Genomic DNA, 16,373 nt, shown 5'->3' with positions numbered 1-16,373 from the left:
AAATAAACTTTGATTTATTTTAGTCTTCCGCTGCTTTATCTTGAAAAAATTTCAAGATCTAACCCTGAAATCCTAGATCTGATTCCTTCAATTGGTATTAGAGCCTAAGATTATTTATTACATGATTATTTATATATTATTAGATTATCTCTTAGATTAGATCTAATTTATAATCTGATTATTAAATTTAAAATTAAAATTTTAGATCAATCATGAACTGCAAGGTTGTCCTACTGTAAGGTTTATCCTTTACAGTGCAAAGGTTGTCCTAATTTGTGTAGATCTATCTTTAATCATAAATTTATTAGATATGATCTAAATTAAATTTATAATTTATTAGATTTAAAAAATATTTAAATCTAAAATAAAATCTCTTTGTTAATAATTTTTGTGCAAAAAATATATTTAAAGTTGAAATTGTTTCAATTACATGAACCTGTTTAGATTAGATCTAAAGTAGTTTCATATTTATTTTACTTGCATCTTGATTATAAATCAAACATACAATATGGTTGGTAGAACCATATTATAAAATTATTTTACAAATATGAAAATTATTTTTGAAAAGCCGAACGCAACCCTCAGCCCAAAACTTAATTAAGAATTAAGAAGTTGTTTGATTACATTCTAGGATTGTGAATTGAAGAACCTAAGACACAAACCATAACACATTGAATTAATGGGTTAGTGAGAATTAGGTCCATTAATTGAGTTAGACCTATGGTTAGATTAAAGATGGACTTAATTAGAGAATTGACTAAATCTAATCAATTATTGTCTTAGATTATTTCAAGGATTCTCTAGATCAATTACAATAATTGTAGTTGGTCAAGTCTATGTCTTTAACGAGAACCAAATGGACTTGATTCCTGGCTAAGCGATCTAGCATGAATTGTTAGGTTGATCTAATTGAAACTAATTAAACCAGTTGGTGTCTACGGTAAACCAGACCGATGGTTTTTAATTCGGAGCCTGCTTATCTGGCTATTTTTGATGGTGTCTAAGGCAAGCTTTAGCCGACCCTTCCACTGATCGAACTTACTTGGCCTCTTGGTGAAATTATGTTTTGATCGGATCACTTGACTATTCGAGCTGACCCATGTCAGCTAGGTAAATCAGTGTGACTAATTTAGGTGCTCCTAGACCAGCCCTTTTAATGGTCTCCCTTAAGCTGACTTGGTGAAGCTAGTGGGAGGATCATGATAAGCTGGTTCATCTGACCTCATCCTCTAAATCATTTAAATCTTCTAAAATTATTAGGTCCTTAAAATGATAAAGTTATGGAGATAACTGAGTCATAGCCTCCCATTAAGGTATTTGATAATGAGTCCATTAACTCAATAATCATTGCAGACCCAAAGGCCTGGTGCTTGTTGACTAATGGAATTATCACTCATCATATGACGACTTGGAAGTGTCTCTCTAATGGTGGTTAGGTGAGCCAACCAAAGTTGGGCTTAATCATTCGTTGGTTAGATGCACCAAGTATGGTCATGTTAATGGTTGGACCTAACCGGATCCTTATAATGGAGGCCAAAGCCTACTGATTAGGTTTTTGGGGCAAAATTAAAATTACTAAAAATTATTTAGAGAAATAATTGGTTATGAACCTATCCTTAGATGTACATGAGTTGGCCAACCAAAGTTGGGCTTGTGTGCAGTCTAAGTGGATTCTAGTACCCACTAAGGAATTAGGGTAATTCCTTGAATTGGAGGTAGAGGATACCAATTCGAATAAAATAATGGGAGAAACCTTTTGATTAAAGTCCAAATCTTTAGGTTTGATGAATCAATTACTAATTATGTTATGATTTTTCTTTATGCAGATATGGCCACTTCCCTATCACTCTGATCATTGTTGGACAATGATAAGTTGGTGGGACCCAACTTCGGTAGCTGGTACCGAAAGTTGAAGATAGTCTTGAAGCATGAACGAATCTTATATGTGATAATGGATCCTACACCTGAGGAGCTAGCTGCCAATGCACGTGGAACAATCAAAGACACTTATCAGAAGTGGCTCAGTGATCGGACCACAGTGTGCTATATCATGCTGGCTACCATGAGCGATGAGTTCAGTCATAGATTCGAGATGGCTCAGCCAAAGGACATGCTTCAAGTGTTGGAGGATGCCTTTGGCACACCCGATGATGTGGAGAGGCACAAGACTAGTTGTGCCATCTTCAATGCCAAAATACGGGATGGTGCCTCTGTCACTGATCATATATTGTACATGATTGAGCTAATAGAATGATTGAGCAAGCTCAGCTTTCTCTTGCATGAGCAGCTTGAGAAAGATGCAATACTGAACTCGCTGCCCAAGTCCTATCTTTCATTCCTCACTCATTATAGAATGACAAAGCCTGAAGTAAACTACCATGGATTACTGGGGTTGCTTCAGAACTTTGAGAAGGATCACCAACTCCACAAGGAGTCGGTGAACTTAGTGGGAGGTTCGTCTTCTGGTTCTCAACCCTTCAAAAAAGGGAAGAAGAACAAGAAGAAAAAAGTAAAAAAGGTGCAAGTTCAGGTTGGGACATTAGTGCAGGATCAGACCAAAAAGATCAAAATCGATAAGAGTCTATTCTACTGGCAAGCACCTTAGATTTGATAGTGTGTCAGATATCTACTTATGGCACTTTAGGCTAGATCATATAAACAAGAATAGAATAAACAGGTTGACTCAAGAGAGAATCCTCGAAGTTAGTGATTGTGAATCACTTCCAACCTGTGAGTCCTATCTTCTTGGTAAATGATCAAGTCACCTTTTACTGAAAAAAATGAGAGAGCTACTGAGCTCTTGGGCCTAGTACATACTGATGTATGCGGGCCCATGAGCATAAGTGCTAGAGGTGGATATTTCTACTTCATAATTTTCATAAATGATCTATCCAGATATGGATATGTCTATCTGATGAAACATAAATCAGATTCATTTGAAATGTTCAAACGATTCCAAAGTGAAGTAGAAAAATAAACTGAGAAGAGTATTAAAACTCTTCGATCTGATCGAGGAAGAGAATATCTTTCTAGTGAGTTTCTCATATATCTAGGAGAGAATAGGATTCTCTCCCAATAGACTCCTCCAAGAACACCACAGCATAATGGTGTGTCTGAAAGAAGAAATCAGACTATGTTAGACATAGTCCAATCCATGATGGATTTTGCCAGCTTGTCGATATTCTTCTGGGGATATGCACTCGAATCGGCCTGTTATCTGTTAAATAGGGTTTCAAGTAAGTTTGTAATTAAGACTCCATATAAGATATGGATAGGGCGTAAGCCAGCACTTTCACACCTTAGGGTCTGGGGGTGCCCAGCCTATGTCAAACGATTAGTCACAGACAAACTTGGACCTAGGTCTGACAAATGCACATTCATCGGGTACCCCAAAGAGACCAAAGAATATTTTTTCTATCATGCTGATGAACAGAAGGTGTTCGTCTATCTTAAGGCAATCTTTTTAGAAAAAGAGTTCCTTGATGAAAGAACTATTGCCTCTAAGGTTGAACTTGATGAAGTTCAACAGGTAGAAGGACCGACACCAATAGCTGAACCTGAGTCGGATTTGATTAGATCAGATTCGGAGCCTAATGTACCTGCACCATTAAGATGATTCGGTAGAGTACCATGTCAGTCAGACAGATACTATGATTTTTTGATCCGAGACGGTAATCCCATCAAACTCGATAAGAACGATGAGGATCCGATCACCTATATGGATGTAATGCAGAGATCTGATTTTGAGAAATGGCTTGAAGCCATGAAATCTGAAATGGAGTCCATGAAGGTCAATGATGTATGGACATTGGTTGACCTACCTGAAGGGGTTAAACCCATTGGATGTAAATGGGTGTTCAAAAGAAAAAGGGATGCAGATGGAAAGGTGGAGACCTATAAAGTCTGTCTGGTTGCCAAGGGGTATCATCAACATTATGGTATTGACTATGACGAGACATTTTTTTTTATGACGATGCTCAAATCTATTCAGATAATGCTTGCAATAGCTGTCCATCTGGATTATGAGATTTGACAAATAGATGTAAAGATAGCTTTCTTAAATGGAGAGCTGACCGAAGAGGTGTATATGATACAATCTGAGGGATTTACATCCACAGATGAGTCCAAAGTGTGCAAGCTTCAGAGATCCATTTATGGATTGAAGCAAGCTTCTCAGAATTGGAACAGACGTTTTGATAAGGTGATCAAAATCTTCGTTAAGAATGGAGAAGAGCCCTACATCTATAAATGGGCAAATGATCCAGTTGTGGTATTTCTTGTTTTGTACGTGGATGACATTCTCTTATTCAAGAATGACATCCCCGTACTACAGGGAATAAAAGTTTGGTTGTCATTGCAGTTCTCCATGAAGGATTTGGGTGAAGCATCCTACATCCTAGGGTTGAAGATCTATAGGGATAGATCTAAAAAGATGCTTGGATTATCCCAGTCCACGTACATAGATACTGTGCTGAAGAGGTTCAGCATGGAGAATTTTAAGAAGGGCTATCTACCGATAGGCCATGAAATTTCTCTCTCTAAGAAGGATTGTTCGACAACTCCTGAAGAGAGAGAGCGTATGAGTAGAATCTCATATGCTTCGATCGTGGGATCTATCATGTACGTCATGATATGTACAAGATCGGATGTGGCATACTCACTAGGAGTAGTGAGTAGATACCAATCTAATCCTGGAGAAAATCACTGAAAAGTGGTTAAAGTCATCCTTAAGTATTTGAGGAATACTAAGGACCAATGGTTGGTTTATGGCAAGTCAGATCTGAAATTTGTGGGGTTCACAGACTCCAGCTTTTAATCTGACCATGATGGCAGCAGAAGCATGTCGGGTTATATCTTTACTCTGAATGGTGGAGCTATCTGCTGGAAGAGTTCCAAGCAGCATACTGTGGCAGACTCTGTTTATGAAACGGAGTACATCGCAGCATCGGATGCCATGAAGGAAGCTGTGTGACTGAGAAAATTCATCACTGAGCTCAGAGTAGCACCCTCCCTCGATGGTCTAGTCTTGCTCTACTGTGACAGCACTGGTGCCATAGCTCAGGCGAAAGAACCCAAAGCACACCAGCGGATGAAGCACATTTTGCACCGCTTCCACCTGGTCTGAGAGATCGTGGATCGAGGTGACGTTGAACTTCAGAAGATCGACGGAAAGGAGAATCTAGCCGACCCCTTCACTAAAGCCCTGACGATAAAGGAGTTCGACAACTACAAGTCGAAGATGGGTATTAGATACTGTGCCGAGTGGCTTTAGGACAAGTGGGAGTTGTTGGAAAATGTGTCCCAAAAGCCAATCATCAACCTGTTGATGGTTGAGCAACCAAGTATTGTAATTGATTTATTAATAAATAAAATATATTTTTGATATTTTCATCATAAGTCTTCATCTTCTTTTAAACTCTGTTGTTATGATGAAGTCCTTAGGGCTATTTAAGTTCGATAAAGAGAGGATTTATCGATTAGTCCTTAAAACTATTCATGACTAAATGATAAGCTATTAATAAGGACGACAGCTTCTATCGAGCATAGGTCGCTGTAGGCCATATGGGTTGGTTGTCCTCTTAATCAAGGAGTGTAGAGACACTGATATGGCATACAAGTGAGATGTAAGGGTACATCGTCATTGAACGTGACCAACTCTAGAGCATTCTGTTATCGAGAATGACTATAATGGGATATAGGTATAAGTGTCCCTTAGACCTGAGTTCACCTCAGTGACTTGCAAGCAACTCACTGTGCTTTGGTACTGGACTAACTGAATTTCTAATTTAGTGACGGAAGGCTTCTGGGCATAGTCATACTTGCGAAGTCAGAGTGTGATCAAGATGGGATTGACCACTCCAAGAGTTGGAGAAGAATGAATCACTATATTTAAATTTAGCAAAACCTTGGCCAAGGTAATCCATCAGATGGATTTGATATTTTAAAATACAATGTGGACAACCTAATCAGAGTTGACAGTTGAACTCTGAGGTGTCCTATGATCATTTTGGTCAAGGGGATGAATTATATAAAAACTATATCCGCATGGGTTCTAAGGATGTTGTTCTACACATTCGACCTATCCGATTGTCGGGTACCATTGCTAGATGATCACTTCAATTGGTATAAAAATTTATTTCTATACTACCGGCTTAGGTTCAGACTTATGAGGTCACACACATTAGAGTTCATGATCCGATCGGATAGTTGATCAATGATTAAGAATCGTTCTAGGGTTAAATGATCAATACGATTGACATTTAACCTAATGCGAGTGTTGCAGGAGGATCGATTAGTAATTCGATTGTTAATTGACTTAATTTGATTAAGTCAATGGGCTGAGATTAAGTATAATTGAATATGATTTAATTAGATTTAGTTTGGGCTTGATTGGATCAAGTTCAATTGGTTTATTGGATAAGCCAAGTGCAAGAAAAAAACTAGTCCTAGTTCAATTAAGACTTGGATCAACCTAATTTTTAATTTGATTAAAAAATTGAATCAGATTAAAATTTAATTTAATCTGATTAAATTAGATTCTTAATTTGGTTAAGATATATTTTAATTGGGTTGATCTAATTTTGATTTGATTTGGTCTGAGAAATCAAATTAAAACAAGTCATAAGATAGAATCCTAGTAAGACTAGGATTCCACCTTGCGCTACATAAGCCCCCCCCACACCCTCTCGCTTATTCCATGCCAATCCCCTCTTATTTTGTATGACAAAAGCCCTCTCCCAAGTCTTTCCTACATCCAAAAGGTTTTCTCTTTTCTTTCATACATGGAAAGTGGTTGTGGATCAAATCAAAGTAGGAATAAGTTTGGATTTCAAATTCTATGAGATAGAGTTTTAGAAATCCAAAACTCTTTCCTTTTTGCTCCGAATTTATTCAGATTTTTTCTAAAATTTTTGTGACTTTTAGGGCACACATTGTGCACCCTTTTCTGGTGGTCCATGCATAAAAATAAGGAGGAGGTGCCTAAGAGTTGGGTGCCCCTTATCTTGCCATGTTTGGATAAGCCTTGACTAGGTATTTGACCTACATAAGGACTCTATCATATCTCTCTCTACAAAATGAGTTTCTTTATAAAATTTTTGTAGATTATATATATTTGAGAGTTCTTTGGGGCAGCCAAAAATTATAGAAAAAGACCTTTGGATCATAGAGATATAATAGACATAAGACAGGGTGTCTAGAAGATATTAAAGAGAAGAAGAAAAGGGTCTTCTTCTAGGGTTGTTAGTTTCATCTGTTCCCTTTTTCCATCTTGAGTTTTCTGAGAGTATCTCAGACCTAAAACTCCTCCTCCTACTTCTCATCTTTGAAAGAGCCCAAATCAAAAAGAAAGAGGTACTTGATCAACCATCGAAGAAGGATCAGCGCAGTACTAGCACACTGTGCTGATTTTCTGAAGCAGGACTTCTGGTCGAGATTCATGGGCTCGTGTGGATGACTCCTAGAGACCAGATGCATGTGCAATTTGCAACATCATCCTCAAGCCCGGATCAACAAGGTTAGAATGTCTAACTTGCAAGGTAATAGATTTGATCTATTGTTTAATACATACATTAGATGTAGTATAGAAACATGTTGATATGATCAACATATAGTTCATGCTCTATATTTTAATTTTTGATTTAATACTATGTAATAATCATATAATAAAATCTTAGATCTAAAAATTTTCTGAGTTTAGAAAATAAATTTTGATTTATTTTAGTCTTTCATTGCCTGATCTTGAAAAAGTTTCAAGATCTAACCTTGAAACCCTAGATCTGGTTCCTTCAGTATTACCAGCATCATCGATCTTCGACTCGATGATCCAACGATTGAAAATATTTTAGACTGGGATAATCAAGATTTTAGGTCTTACTGGCATGATCTTATCATGGCCCTAAAACTATTGTCCTAATCTATGGGATTTATCCTAATCATGAATATGATATAACAATGATGAAAATGATGCCTCATAAATGCATAAAATAATCAATATCATGCAAATGAGCAAGAAGATAACTCAGAATAGTCCCATCGCATTATTCATGTGATGGCTTGTAGGGCACTATTCTTTCAATCTCTCCTTTGTACTAAAGCCAATCACCTCTGTACCTAATGCCCATGCAATCAAGGTGGCGATCACACTGCTGTTGTATCAAGGCTTAATGAATAGATCCATTATGTAATTCTTGATATCAACTCATGATCACATCATGAATGAGATGGAAGTACTACAAGATATGCATGGGTTTCAATGAGACCATACCTAACTCAGTGATAAATGCTTGAAAGGAATATGCCCTACAAGCCAATCAAAATTTGTATTTTGATGGGTTTTCCTTGTAATCTTTCAGACTTATGTATTGACTCTTTAAATAATAAAAGATATTTTCATCATATGTTGCATCTTACTTTAGTAATAATTATGATGAACTCCATAAATCAGAAAAATGGATTTAGGGTTATGATGAGATCATACCTATGAGACCTAAAATCCTAAAAATCCTGATTTAGAATATTCCTAGTCATAGGAGCATTGAGTAGGAGATCAATGTTCCGGATAGATTAGCACTTTCTATGTATGCTCGATGAAGAGGGTGGTAGATCTCATATGCCACTTGTGTGAGACACTAATATAAGGAAGTGGGTGCTCATTAGAGAATGAGTTCATTGAATTGATCTGACTTAAGAAACATCTTATGGAATTTACTTACCTGTTAAGAGATGTTTTCTTATAATGGGAGTTGTGCATGTAATCCTTTGACCTGAGACTACCATAGAACCTTGTATACATGAATCCATATTTTTTTGGTTCATACTCATTCATGACTTAGTCATATACGGGGTGTTCTATATATGGTAGAATGTATATGGAGGTTGTGAGTAGGTCAACATAGAATCAATCACTCCTGGTAAGAGAAAATCGCATCCTACTTGTTCTGATCGATTGATGATTCAGGAAGCCTTTGATCAAAGCAAAATAAAAATTAGAAAGAGTTTTTAATATTTTATTAATTGAATCATCATATAAGATTGAGAAAAATATGAGTATGATATTGGATTTGACATCATTCCATATCCACAGTCATATTCGGGGTGCAGGGAGATCGCAGGATCAAATTGCACAATAACTTTCCACTGAAGGGTATTTTTAGTATTTTCATCAAAAATTTCATATCTTCCAGGTAGACATAATACGTTGGTAGACATCAATCTTGTCTTATGGGTTTGATCGAATTAAAGAGTTTAATTCAATCACCAATTAGAAAGAGTTCTAATTGCTGAAATCGGGTTAGCTCGATTGGATCTAGATCAGTTAGATTAAATTCTAATCAAATCAAATTGACTTGAACTTGGACCTATTGCTGACTAGATTTGGAACCAAATGGGTCACACACAAAGGGTATTGATCAGGGGTCTAATTGGATTAGATCATGTTTGCAAAATTGACATGCTAGCACATGTTGCAAAAAACTAGCTTCTTGTTTCGAATTGGGTTTAAAATTGATTCCAGATTGGGCTAATTAAAGCCAAATTAATTCAAATAAATTTTGTATTTGAGTTGGTTCAGCCCTTTGCTACATGTACCAAAAATTTAGAGCCAGGAAACCAATTCTCCACGATTTAAGAATTTTTCTTGTGCGTGGGTGCAGTTTTTGTGTGCAGAAATAGTTTTCACATCCCATGAGATGGGATGCCTCATCCTCGAGCTTATCCTATGTTTCATGATAAAATAAATTTTTTGATGATTTCAAACTTTATTTTGAGCATCAAAAATTTTTTTGAAGTTAAAATTCTTTCTGGTTTAATCATGGAAATTCGTTGAAGTTGGAAAACCTGTCAGCCTCATCCATGCGCCTGACCAAGAGTCCAACTTGTGAAGGACTCTAACCCATTTGTCACGCCACTTTTTAATCTGAATTTTTTTTCACGACATTCTCATATTAGCACCTTAATTTTTAGCCATTGCATGGACAAAATTACATTGATGGGTGGTGGAAAAAAATTATGCCATGCGAAGCTGCGTAACTCATCGGAGAATCATCGAGAAAAATGTTCCGAAGAGTCCTTCTGCATGAAGCGTCTCTTGGATTTTTTTCCGATGATTGCCATGTGTCAAAAACTTTCAGATAGGCATGAGAATTCATCAGGAGGTGTGAGATTTTCTGATGGATGCGAGATGGTGCGTGGAAGGGGCGCGAAAAATTTTTGAAGGCAACCCATCGCTAAGTATTTAAAGGGGGGTGCGTCGGGGGATTGGATTCATTCAGATTTCCAATTTCTCCTTTCTTTCTAACATTTTCTTCCTATTATCCAATTATTCTCTTCCTTCTCTTGTTAGGACAAGTCCAAAAATAGAAAGGACAAGTTCGATTTTAGGACAAGAGTCTAAGAAGAGAATTAAGGAAGACAAGGAGAGAAGAAAGGTAGGGATAGGAAGGCTAGGAGAAGAGGAAGAGCGTCTTGAGGTCCTGGTGTTCAAGAAAATTCTCAGAGTGAGAATTTTAGAGGAGGAATCATCTTAAAGAGTTGGTGTCTTGATCATAGCCCTGTGTGGATCACTGTTGGAGGGCGAACACTTGGGCACCTGGTGGAGGTTCTGCCGAAATTTGGATTAAGCGCTGCAAGTATTCTTCTATAACTTAAATTTAATCTTGAATTTATGTTATATATGATTGTTAATCATCAAGGAGATACTGGTTTAAGGGTTTAATATTTAGGATTTCTTTATTAAAATTTTGAAATCCATTATGTTTCCACTGTGCATGCCCACTCTGAAACCCTACAGTGGTATCAGAGCCGGTCTTGTTTGGTTCAATCATATATACATAATATTTATGTGATCTATAGTATGATTTATACTATAAAATGATTTATGCTTTCATATGATGATATGAAATAATACATATATCATTCACCACTTCATCATCTTGACATAAGGTTGTCCTAGCATAACGGGATTATGCTGCAAGGTTGTCCTACGATGATGAATGTCCATATGTTACACTTGCACATGTAGAAAATTTTAATGTTGATACATAAATGGGTATTATGTAGTTAGAATGTGCATGAGACCAAATAAAAGCCCTCATTAGAAAATTATATTAAGTGATAGTGATATGCAACTATGGGTTAACCAATTCTTGATCAATTGATCAATTGGTGTCTAGGAAAGTGCTATAGGTGGTTTTTTAATTAATTCCGTTGTTTGGCCTGGCTAATTTATTGGTGTCTAAAAAAAGCAATGGGGAGACCCCCACCTTACTTATCTGGCCAATTTGATTAAGCAATCTTGATATTGAAAAACCCTAATGTTGAAAACACTATTAAGGGCCTTCCTTCATGCTAGGTTAATGTTACATCATGAACTATGGCTAGTTATGTTAACATGAGGCTTGTCATAAGGATTGATATAACATAATCCTGGTGCATAGAAGATGCTTACGGTTATTTTGAATATACTGCTTTGTTGTGTTAACACAAGGGCAGTTATATTAGAATTTGACTGTATTGAAATGAAGGGTCTAACTTAACTAAAATATTATAGCTTGTTGTGTTAACACAAGGCTAATAATATTTTAGAGGTCAAGATATAATATTAAAAATTGCATGAGATGTAATTGGAAAGAGTTTCCTATCTATGAACTCATAAGGGTTTGTTGTGTTAACACAAGATCATTATGAGAAATTAGGGTCTCAATCCCACTAAGATAAATATAACATATGTCTCGTTCATCATAGTAGAGGGTTATGATGTTCGATAAAATAGTGGGAGGTACAATTAAATCTAAAGACCTTATTTAATTGTATGAGTTAATATGAGTTGTTTGCTTATGTAATATTCTTTAATTATTATAGATTAAATTCTATAAATGGCATCTTCACTATCATTGCGAGAAATTTTAGATTCCAACAAGTTGATCGATCCCAATTATGTGGACTGATTGAGGAATTTAAAGATCGTACTCACTCAGGAGAAACTCTCCTATATTCTTGACATCCCTGAACCACAAGAGGTTGGGGATGATGCCACAGAAGAGGAGGTATCCACATACAGGATGTGGAAGAATGACAGTTTGACTGTCAAGTGCATTATACTGGCCTCTATGAGCAATGAGTTGTAAAGGCAGCATGAGAGCATGGATACTCAATCTATACTCCTCAATCTTAAAGAGTTGTATGGAGAACAGAGTAGAACTGCTAGATATGAGATATCTAAGCAGTTATTCCGTACTAGAATGACTGAGGGATCATCCGTACAAGACCATATCCTAAAGGTCATTGATCTGATCACTAGATTGGGTCAACTTGGTTTTGTGATGGATGGAGAATTAAGTCAGGATTTGATCCTGCAATCTCTTCCCGAGTCATTCGCTCAGTTTGTTGTGAACTATCATATGAACAAACTGAATACCTCCTTACCTGAGTTGTTAAAATATGCTTAAGACAGCTGAGAGCCATATTAAGAAAGAAAAGGCTCCACTTCTTCTTGTAGGTAAAATCTCTAAGAAGAAGTCAGGTTTTAAAGGTTCAAAGAAAGCATTGAATCCTAAGGATGGCAAGATGAAGAAGAAGGGGAAGAAAGTCTCCGGATAGGGTACCTGCTTTCACTGCGGCAAGTTAGGACACTGGAAAAGAAATTACAAATTATATCTTGCAACTATAAAGGCAGATGCAAGCGATGCACCAAAAGGTATGTATGAGATACATACAATTTTATCATTAAGTTCTTTCAATTCAGACTCTTGGGTATTGGATACTGCCTGCGGTTCTCATATCTGTAAGTCGTTGCAGGGGCTGCAGAATATTAGAGTGCTGAAGAAGGGTGACTTCGAGCTCTACGGTGCTGGAGGAGAGTCAATCCAAGCAGAGGCTGTAGGGACATATATGTTAAAGTTACCTTCTGGAAAGATCTTAGAGCTAGAAAACTATTATTATATGCCTAAGATCATTAGAAATATTATTTCTGTATCGTTACTATTGCAACGAGGTTATGAAATAAATGGAAAGAGCAATAGTTGCTCAATTTCTTTTTCTAATAAAATTATCTGTCATGGTATTATTAATAATGGTCTTCTAATTCTATCTAATGACAATATTTTCCATATTAATGAAAGTAAAAAATGAAAGAGAGAAGAGTTGAATAATACTTTACTTTGGCATTATCGACTTGGTCATATAAGTGAGACAAGGATTAACAAGTTATACAAAGAAGAGTTCTTTGATCCTTATGATTATGAATCATTAGGTACTTGTGAATCTTGTCTTATGGAAAAAATGATTAAGACTCCATTTAGTGGACATGAAGAAAGGACAAGTGAGTTATTAGGACTTGTACATACTAATGTATGTGATCCTGTGACAACAGAAGCCAGAGGAGGATACTCTTATTTTATAACGTTCACTGATGATTTATCTAGGTTTGGATATGTGTATCTTATGAAACACAAGTTCGAAGCCTTTGATAAATTTAAAGAGTATCAAAGTATGGTCGAGAAATAAACTGAAAAAAGTATTAAAATCCTTCGATCTGATCAAGGAGGAGAATACTTATCCAATGAATTTTTAGATCATCTTAAAGAAAATGAAATTCTCTCAGAATGGACCCCTCCCTATACACCACAGCTAAATGGTGTAGCAGAAAGGAGGAATCGCACTTTATTAGATATGGTGCGGTCCATGATGTGCCTTACAGATTTGCCAATTTCTTTTTGGGGATATGCCCTAGAAACTGCTGTCTATATCTTGAATAAAGTACCTTCAAAATCTGTACCAAGCACTCCATATGAGATATGGAGAGGAAAAAAGCCTAATCTTAAGTATCTTAAGATATGGGGCTGTCCAGCTTATGTTAAAAGAAATTTTGGACATAAACTGAGTGCTAGGGCAGATAAATACTTGTTTGTAGGTTATCTTAAAGAGAGTATAGGATACCTCTTTTACCATCCTACTGAATATAAGGTGTTTGTTAGTAAATATGCCACTTTTATGAAAAAAGAGTTTATCCTAGAAAGAGGCAGTGGGAAGAAAATTGAATTTGGAGAAGTTCAAGACCTACAAATGCAAGCACAAGATGATCCTCAATCAAAAATATTCATTAATGAAGTACAAACACAAAGTACACCTCCTCTTCGAAGGTTGGATAGGGTGTAGAATGCACCTATGAGGTATGGGTTCGTTATTGAGAATAATGAAGCCCACATCATTGAGAATGATGAACCTTTGACCTATACGGAAGCCATCATGAGAAGGGACTCAGAGAAATGGCTAGAGGCTATGAAATCTGAAATGGACTCCATGTATTCCAACCAAGTGTGGACTTTGGTTGATGCACCAGAGGGTGTGACCCCTATTGGATGCAAATGGGTCTATAAGAAAAAGATTAGAGTGGATGGCCAAGTTGAAACCTATAAAGCTAGATTAGTAGCCAAAGGTTTCAGGCAAAAATAGGGTATTGATTATGATGAAATATTTTCACCTGTTGCCATGCTCAAATCTATACGGATTATGCTTGCAATAGCAGCATACCATGATTATGAGATTTGGCAAATGGATGTGAAGACCGCCTTCCTTAATGGTTATCTTGAGGAAGAGGTTTACATGTCTCAGCCAGAAGGGTTTGTCTCAAAAGGGAGAGAAATTAGGTATGCAAGCTTAAGAAATCTATTTATGGATTAAAACAGGCCTCGAGGAGTTGGAACATCCGATTTGATGTTATAGTCAAAGAGTTTGGCTTTATCAAAAATGTGGATAAACCTTGTGTATACAAGAAGACTAGTGGGAGTGCCATTATCTTCTTAGTTTTATATGTGGATGACATACTTCTTATTGGGAATGATATCCCAATGTTACAATCGGTCAAGACATGGCTATCAAGTAAGTTTTCCATGAAGGATTTGGGTGAAGCATCCTATATACTAGGTATAAAGATCTATAGGGATAGATCTAAGAGGATGTTAGGTTTGTCCCAATCCAGGTACATAGACTTAGTGCTAAAGAGGTTTAGCATGGATGGAAGTAAAAGAGGTTATTTACCCATGAGTCAAGGCATACATCTCTCTAAAAGGATGTCTCCTAAAACACCAGAAGAGAAAAATAGAATGAGTTCTATTCCCTATACTTCGGCAGTAGGGTCGATCATGTATGCTATGCTATGTACTAGGCCTGATGTTGCCTATGCCTTAGGCATAGTTAGTAGATTTCAGGGTGATCCAGGAGAAGATCATTGGAAAGAAGTGAAAAATATTTTTAAGTACCTAAGAAGGACTAAAGATATTTTTTTAGTATATGGAGGATCTGATTTAAAACTAGAAAGTTATTCTGACTCTAGTTTCCAATCAGACCCTGATGATAGTAAGTCCACTTCAGGGTATGTCTTTACTCTTAATGGTGGAGCTGTTAGTTGAAAAAGTTTCAAGTAGCAGACTGTAGCTGACTCAACCACTGAGGCAGAATATATAGCTGCAAGTGAAGCCACCAAGGAAGCTGTCTGGATGAAGAAGTTCATCACTGAGTTGGGTGTCATTCCTGAGATTAAGAATCCAGTACCACTTTACTGTGATAATACTGGAGCAGTTGCTCAAGCAAAGGAACCAAGGTCTCATCATAAATTCAAGCACATTCTAAGACGCTTCCATCTCATTCGTGAAATAATCGAAAGACAAGATGTTGTCATTGAACGAGTAGAAACAAAGAATAACATAGCAGACCCATTCACTAAGGCTCTACCACAGCAGCAATTCGATCACCATCTCGATTGTATGGGGATAAAATATAAGGGTGATTTGCTTTAGTGCAAGTAGAAGATTGAAAGGAATATGCCCTACAAGCCAATCGAAATTTATATTTTGATGGGTTTTCCTTGTAATCTTTCAGACTTATGTATTGACTCTTTAAATAATAAAAAGTATTTTCATCATACGTTGCATCTTACTTTAGTAATGATTATGATGAACTCCATAAATCAGGAAAATAGATTTAGGGTTATGATGAGATCATACCTATGAGACCTAAAATCCTAAAAATCCTGATTTAGAATATTCCTAGTCATAGGAGCATTGAGTAGGAGATCAATGTTCCGGATAGATTAGCACTTTCTATGTATGCTCGATGAAGAGGGTGGTAGATCTCATATGCCACTTGTGTGAGACACTAATACAAGAAAGTGGATGCTCATTACAGAATGAGTTCACTGAATTGATCCGACTTAAGAAACATCTTATGAAATTTACTTACCTGTCAAGAGATGTTTTCTTATAGTGGGAGTTGTGCATGTAATCCTTTGACCTGAGACTACCATAGAACCTTGTATACATGAATCCATATTTTTTTGGTTCATACTCATTCATGACTTAGTCATGTATGGGGTGTTC

This window comes from Elaeis guineensis, chromosome 5 (assembly GCF_000442705.2).
Source record: "Elaeis guineensis isolate ETL-2024a chromosome 5, EG11, whole genome shotgun sequence".
NCBI lineage: Eukaryota > Viridiplantae > Streptophyta > Magnoliopsida > Arecales > Arecaceae > Elaeis > Elaeis guineensis.
This window is presented reverse-complemented; position numbering follows the sequence as displayed.